We start from the raw sequence: 8193 nt of genomic DNA on the forward strand, positions 1-8193 counted from the left end.
CCATTTCAACTCTTTAGCTATAGTTGACCAAGCTTTTTCAGTAACATCTTTTCTCGAGCTTTCTTGTAGGGTTATTATATAAGCATTGATAATTTTTAATTATTATATACAATTATATAAATTTTAACATTTCATCGCCCATTTTCAGCCATTTTCATACAAAACAACGTTTTTTTAAGCCGGCGTATTGCAAGCGACTGACATCGCTGTATGCCGAGCGATTTACAGCTTGTCTGCTTTAACTAATCCGCGCCGGCTCATGTACAGATTTCTATTGAAACACAAGTGAGCAGCACAAAAGCGTATACGCCATGTTGCATCTAATACGCATCTACGACGAGAAGCTCCGTGTGCACAATACCTAAATCATTTCCACACTGCAATGAGAAAATCAACGGGAGACCACCTTATTATCTCTCGCTACTGTACTAGTATAACTACTACAAACCAAAAGAGAGGAGTTACTGATGATGGACCACCAATATCCGGCAGAGTAAGACACTCCAAAGCGGTGAGGCCTCTTCGATCATTAGCCAATGAAACCCTCGTTAACCCTCGTTAACACTACAATGTGAACATAAGAAAAAGTCCGTTGCACTAGGATTAGTACTTGGAATGCCAGAACCATGTATGAAGTCAGATTCATAACGCCTTAAAACTAATGAAAAGATAATAGAAATAATGAGAGTAATCGAAACGCGGTGGACAGACTCTGGTCAATGTGCTATCGACAATTATAAAATTTATAACTCAGGAAATCCCAACGATGATCATATTAATGGAGAGGGTATAATTATAAATACAAGACATGTGATAAACTTTATACCAATATCAGAGAAATATCAGTCAAAACACATCCAGGTGCCGACATCAAGTCTGATCTTCTATTATATCTTCTATTATACTTCTACTACAATAAAACTTGAATTAAAGAAAATTTAGCCAATAAGAAACAGAAAACACGACATAAGATAATTAAAAAATTAACACATAAAACAAAACGTTCATAAAAGAACATCTAAATACTGATAAGGTTACCAGTAATACAGGAGAAGAACTCGAAAAAATATTTAGAGCAAATCTGTGACAAGGGACACTGTCGTTACATTAAAATTTGTTCATAGAACTTCTAAACACTGCAATAAAATACATTTTTACCAATTTCTAATTTTATATTTCAAATATAAAGACAATACAATAGCGATAGCACTACCCGTTAGTACAACTTTGGGTCGTGTGTACCACTTCTTCATGGAAACTCCTGTAGAATTTTCAACTTTTATTCTAATATCATTTTTTGCGGCTGCCAAACTTTTTGTGGAAGCCGTTAGCTGATCCAGCATCAAGTTGAGAGAGTTCACTTGTTCTCTGAGAAACATGTTTTCTCTCTCTAGGCTTCGAATTAATTGATCTCTTTCACGAACAATTATTCGCATGTTCTGTGCTTCTATAGTGGCGTTTAGATCTAAAAATAAGGTAACATAAAAATTTCAGGATCCTTCAATTGGAATATAAGTTTAATTAAAATATTGGGGTTAGTTTAAAAAAAAATCCATTAGAATAGTTGAACAAAATAGTGGTATTTTTGATGACAAATTTATGTATGCAAGGTATATGAGCTTACGGCTTTGAATGTGAAAGTTCTAAAAATATTATGGAACCTATTTTGTTTTCAATTGATACATAAATTCCATTAATGCCATCTCGCTAAAAGGTTGAAATTATAATAATGAAATTTAATATGCACTCTACGCGTCCAAGGGTTTTTTCAAATTTTCATATTGATCGTTGTAGCCTATTTTTGATGGGCCACCCTTTAAACAAATATTTTCTGTTCCAACAAGCTAATAGAATTTTGCTTTTAGAATGCAGCGTATACATATAAACTCAAAACGTCGTGAGGAAAGTGAAGCCCGCATTGACAAATAAGAAAGAAATTAGAGCACCGTATTTGAACGTTTAAATCTATGTCACAGCAGAATTGGACGATCTACACATTCTTAAAAAGATCTTACCGGTGATTGTTCGAAACTTGATGGTTTTTGCCTTTTCTTGCATCAAAAATTTGCTCACACTTCCTGCTTAATATTATTCGTATTTCGAGTTAATACATATATATAAAATGATCCGAGTCCTAGTATTCTATCTTAACTTAGTAAGTAGTTTAGCTTAACCGACTTAGTCGTAGAAAAGACCCATGATATTACAGCGAATCATTGCCACATAATCAGTACTAAGAGCGTAATAGATTAAGAGGTGAATATTATACAGGATTTTAATTACTGTCATGCAGATATTTCAGAGGGTAGTACTGGTAATTAAACGATTAATTTTTACATAGTTGATTATGTACATTTGCAAATGTTGGTAAATTAGGGAGTATTCAATTTGGATACCTTTTTGCCATCGGCAAGTTCATAAATTAAATGGATCCTTGCATATTTTTAATTCGTGAATTTAACTCTCATCAACCAGTTCAAACGTCTAAAACCATCAAACAAAAAAATATTTGTTACAAAATGTCAGACTAACAATAAACAGAATGACCAATTGCCTGCCCCAAAGTATTTCGCATTTCATCTTGTAGTCAACGATGCTGCTGATCGTTGCTTGCTGATGTAGCTCTATATAATTTTTTTTCTGCATCGACGCAACGTTGGTCAATTTTGTTAGCAATGTACCTAGTTTGACGACTTTGAAGCTTTTATAAGACTTTTCCATCTAATTGACGCTTTAATTGAATTAGCTGACGATACTAATCTAAAAGATTCAAATCGTAACGCATTATGCATAGAAAGTGCAAAACCACTCGCAATAAAAATTTCTAGATATGACTTTGTCGTGACAACAACGCACACAATCAATATAAAGGGCATTAGTACCAATTAGATGGTGGGTATAAATGGCTGCCGCGTATACTTTAAACATCTCCAATTAAATACAATGCTAGCATTAGGCACTATGCCAAGTGTCTTTCAAACTGAAATATATGGCGGCAGAATAAATGATCGGTAGCAACATTACTGATAAAACGGTGGTTATCCAATATCCACACAAACAGGAAGTTCTTAAGCTGTCAACACCACACCTCACGTGGGAGCTAGTGCAACAATTCCGTCGCACCCTCGTAGAAGCTTTTTCCAAAAATAGAGCGGAAGGTGGTTGGATCAAGGGGCACAACAATACCAAGGGAAATCAAGCCGCCGACTTCCATACCAAGACGGTCGCCGCTTTTCAACCAGTAGGACTGGAGCACTTCGTATACCTGACCATGTCGAATATCAAGAAGCTAATAAAATCTCACTCTCAGACGCTTTTCAAAAAGCGATGGGATGAGACTCAAAGCTGCAATTTATCCAAGGAGTTTTTCAGCTACCCGGACAACCTGGAGGTAATCCGCAAATAATTGTCTCTGCCTAAAGGGAAACTACGTCTTATAGCAAGTCTTCCAACTAGTCACTGTCAATTAAATGAGACCAATATGCAAGGGATGCAACTATGAATGTGCTGGGCTAGATGACGAGCTGAGGGAAAACTCCCCAACTCCTACAACAGAGGTGCACAATGGGCGTAGTGAGGCTTATGTGCAGTGGTTCTTGCATTACCCTATACAATTACAGATTCAGAACGTTCAGAATTTGCACTATGAATGTCGAGGAACAATATGGAAACATTGCCAAAAATTAGAACAAGCTTTGACTTTCAATAATAATAATAATAGGTTGACGGTACTGATTTGTGTGATGATGATGCAAACCATTGCACGAAGAGTGCCGAAATCTTCAAATCCTTATGATTTACTATTCCTACTAAATTACTATATAAAACCTATCTGCGCTCAACTATGACTCAAGAATGTCTCGTAAGTTTATCGATTCTTTTTATTAAATAAAAAATTACCAGAAAAATTGATTTAGCAGAAATTATATCATCATTTTCTCAGGCACAAGAAATGAAAATGTAATATTTTAAAGTTTTGAAAGTGGCTTATCCAGGGAATTTTTTATTTAAATATAATAGACTTAAAGTAAGGTTCCTAAACATATCCAAAAAATCTAAAAATAGTCGTGTCTGAGCTAATGTTCATCCTCAACGTGAACACGGTATTGTCTGTTTTGGGCCTTACGATGGAAGTAAGCTGAAGTGTACAAACAGAAAATACTATAAGTTTTCACGTGTCATTAATGTCAGCATCAGCTGATCACATTTAATAATTTTTTTTCATATCATTAGATTAGGTAATTTTATTATGTTTTGGGTAAACTGTACAGTGGAAATGCCTTTATATAATTTGATATAATTATGCTATAATATGACGAAGAAGTAGTGAAAGTAGATTTCTAATCAAGTAAAACTTACCCAATAAACTGACATTCGTCGTGTTATCTCCATCACTTAAGAGTAAACTGGAATTTATAAGATAATGTCGGTCACAACATTTTTCCAATTTATCTGCTTTCTCTGCCAGAGAGTCTTGTCCATTCGATTGAAATAGTTCCACAGAATTTTCAACCATATTCATCTTTTTTAACAATATATTATAGTTTATTTTTTCGATAAATAAGCAAGAAAAATTTAGATTTTTCGTGCTCTATCTAAATGTAGACTGTCAGTTAAGGTTATGTTTGCATTAGATAACTTATGAGTCATAGGTATTATTCCAAACAAAATTTGAGAAATCACCGGTTTTTTACAGGGTTTTACTCTTAAATAAAACATATAGTGGGTCATTATCAATAAAAGGTCATTTTTTAAATATATTTTTTTATTATTAAAATTTAATGCTTATTGTTATAAAATTGAATGGTTAAGCTTATTTACTTTGGTTCTAGTCGGCTTTAGGTATCTCCGAATTTTAACTTTTTTGAATATGAAATAGTAAGCTAATCTTCTTTGGACTATTTTAAGCAAAAAAAATTGGAGGATGAACAACATTTTCTTTAATAAAATAATAAAAACAAAAAAAATCATGACAATGTGTTCGCCGCAAGCACGTGGTTTAGTGGTAATGAAATTGAACTATGAGCCGGTCGGCCCGGGTTCAGATTTCAACTGTGTCAGTTTTACTTTTTTTTTATTTTTTTGCGACTAAGAATTTTGTAGTTTTGGAAAAAGTATTTAATTTAAATGAAATTATACATAAAACATGACCAAAAAGACGATCATATGTCAAAAGTTTGACAATGTAATTATCAATAGCAACGAGTTTCGATCATCAAATAGAGTAGAGTAGACCTCTTCTTTGACATAATTTAATATTATTTTTTAGCGTCATATGTGAATAATCCGCAAATTTTTTTCTCTTAATCTATTCTTTTCAAAGTACTCTTTATGCTCAAATTTTAAAATATTGCAAAATCGGAGATACTATAGATAAGTCGACAAGACGCTCTAGGTATGAGTTTACGATTTGATGATTATTTATTTAAAACTTCTAAGCTAACAACAAAAACTATCAGAAAATATACAAAATTTGAAGTACAAACTTAACCTAAGTGAATTTGCACTGCTCCCTTATTATGAGTGGTGCAAACAGCACCTCATTTTTGTCAATCAAACCAATGCTCTTCTACTTCGGAAATACAGATATTTGTCCTTTTTGGAAAAATGACACAGCATACCTAAAGCAATTTTCTGATACAACTTGGCCTACATAATATATAATTTGCCTTTCGTCACCAAACTTTACAATAATCAATTGTTCTGCAAGATCGATTTCTGACCAGTAGTGACTGCTTCCTCATCGGCGTCAAATTAATAAACATCTTGGTACTTTAATTTGTTCTCGTAAGTATATATTTGCGCTTACTTTACCCATTTAGGCCCAGAACTATTAGTTTTTTATTTTTCATATAATTTGGGAATACATTTATTGGAAATGGTCTTAAATTCTTAAATACATGAAAAAAAATAATATTTAAAAAAGAGTTGTCTAGTTTATGATATACGGTAAGGGTAGTTTTTGACCTAGTTGGACAGAAAACATATTTTCTGTTTCAAAACTAATATATTTATTCTGTATGAAAAATCAACAATTGCAAAAAATGCCTATTGTTGCCGATATAATACTGCTGACAGGCCTTTACTGTTTTATTTTTACACATTATATTTGTGTCTTGTCTGGTTGGTCCATATCAAATATTGTCCTTGCCTGCGTGCTAGAGGACTTACAAAATGAGGTGTTGGGCCGGTGGATAGAGGTGGCTTACCGCTATTTCTTCGTCTTATTAAATTGTGGGCCAAAATATTACGCGTATCATCTCGACCTTCCCAAAACAAACGTGGACGCGGAACAGAAGTACATCCGCTCAAATACAGGATGGCAATAAAGACAAGCAATTCATTGCTTTCAACTAGTTCCAGTCTGCTATTGCTACCATTTTTTAAAACATATTGACTAATTTTAAAAGTAAATTAAATGAGCCAACTTTACAAGGTATTAGCCAGGTTGTCATACAATTTTTTGGTTCAGTATGAGGGATCAAAGTTGAGGTATTAAAAATAAAAATAAATAATACTTTATTTTAGAATAGATGTCCTATTAAATATTTTGGCTGTTTAGTTTAATGTTTGTCTTTGATCAGTAAAATAGCTATTTAGTGTTGCAAACCTAAAAAATATCTATTTTTAAGGCGTAACAATCAAAAATCTGATCGAAGAGTAGGCCAAATTTTCAAAAGTGCCAATATTTCAAAAACCATCAATTTTTTACTTTTAATAAGGTCATTTTATGTTTTTCTGGGTGCTTATGAGTTCTCCATCAGCCACTTCAATATTATCGTTGACTTTCTGGACATCCTGAAAAAAAGACCGAAGGAAAGCGCTATATGGCAGCATCAAGCCAGGGTAGCAGGACATACACTACCACTCAAAAGTATTTGCCCACATATGACTGTTTTAAAGTTATAACTAAAAATAATACACCCATCAGTTATTCTTACGAAATGGTTTATTTATAATAAAATAAATATAAACAATACATTTTTCAATTAATTAAATTTAAGAAAATCAAATTTTGGATTCATCTGCATGTCCGCCTCGATTTTTAATAACAGCTTCACAGAGTTTCGGTAGTCTTCTAATTAATTTGTCCAAAGTTTTCCTGAGGTATCTTGTGCCACTCTTCTTGGATGATCCTCCACAAGTCTTCTTTTGATGTGGGACATGATTTTCGCACTTGTGTATCCAGTTCATCCCACAGCAATTCGATAGGATTGAGGTCCGGTGATTGTGGGGGCCATACCATAACTTTCAGAAAATGTTGCCTTTGTAATTGACCTAAATATTGCTTGCACAATTTCGACGTGTGCTTGGGGTCATTGTCATGTTGAAAGATGAAGTTTTCCCCAATTATTCGAGTACCAGAAGGAAGTACATTGTCACTTAAAATTGTTTTGTAACCCTCTTATCGAAGAATTCCCTCTATTCTTATTAGATCACGAACAAAAACTCGCCTCTTCGTTCCAAAAACCTCGAATTTCGACTCGTCACTCCAGAGAACTTTCTTCCAGTCATCAATGGTTCATTCTTTGTGTGATTGAGCCCACTCAAGTCTTTTCTTCTTATTAATATCCTTCAGTAGTGGTTTTGATATAGCTAAACGTCCTTTAAGACCCGCATTATAACGTCGGCGTTTCACTGACCGTTTTTTTATGCTCCTTGTTGATTTTTGCTGTGATTTCAGGGGCGGTAAGGCGTCTATTGCGTTTGCTTGTAATTAAAATATTTAAATCCTCCTTTGAACTTGTTGCCTTTGGCCTTCCCGATCGAGGTTTGTTGCTAATAGTCCTTTCTCTGGTAAATTTCCCAATATTATAATCGACATTCCGCCTTGGAATTCCCAAATCCGTCGAAATTTGACAGTTAGTCTTTCCAGCCTTATGAAGTCCAATGATAATACCTTTTGTTTCTACCGATAACTCTTGTTTTAGTCATTTTAAAGAATGTTGAAAAACCAGCAAAGAAACGGTGACAATCGTCAATAAACAAGCGAAATTACTTACCAATGTTACACAAAATCAATTCTTGAACACTAAACACCTTTAAATGTTTCAAATTTCATTGGAAACGAGCTGTAAACAGAAAGCGATAGTGTACATCCATCACAACACTGGTGGAGAAGAAAATGTCAATTTTGCTACCTCTCAATGCAAAGCCAGAGGACCCTGTATGAGTAAAAAGTTCTTTTAAGGT

General features: G+C 33.8%; 1 long non-coding RNA gene across 1 annotated transcript; it reads right to left on the reverse strand.

Annotated features, from left to right (window-relative positions):
- Nucleotides 1-1151: 1151 nt before the first annotated feature.
- Nucleotides 1152-5159, reverse strand: LOC126735308 (uncharacterized). The gene is made up of 2 exons (XR_007660367.1): nt 4360-5159; nt 1152-1465 (listed from the first exon to the last, which is right to left on the reverse strand). It is a non-coding gene; the product is annotated as an uncharacterized LOC126735308 (long non-coding RNA).
- Between the last annotated feature and the right edge of the window lie 3034 nt (nt 5160-8193).

This window comes from Anthonomus grandis, chromosome 4, assembly GCF_022605725.1.
Source record: "Anthonomus grandis grandis chromosome 4, icAntGran1.3, whole genome shotgun sequence".
NCBI lineage: Eukaryota > Metazoa > Arthropoda > Insecta > Coleoptera > Curculionidae > Anthonomus > Anthonomus grandis.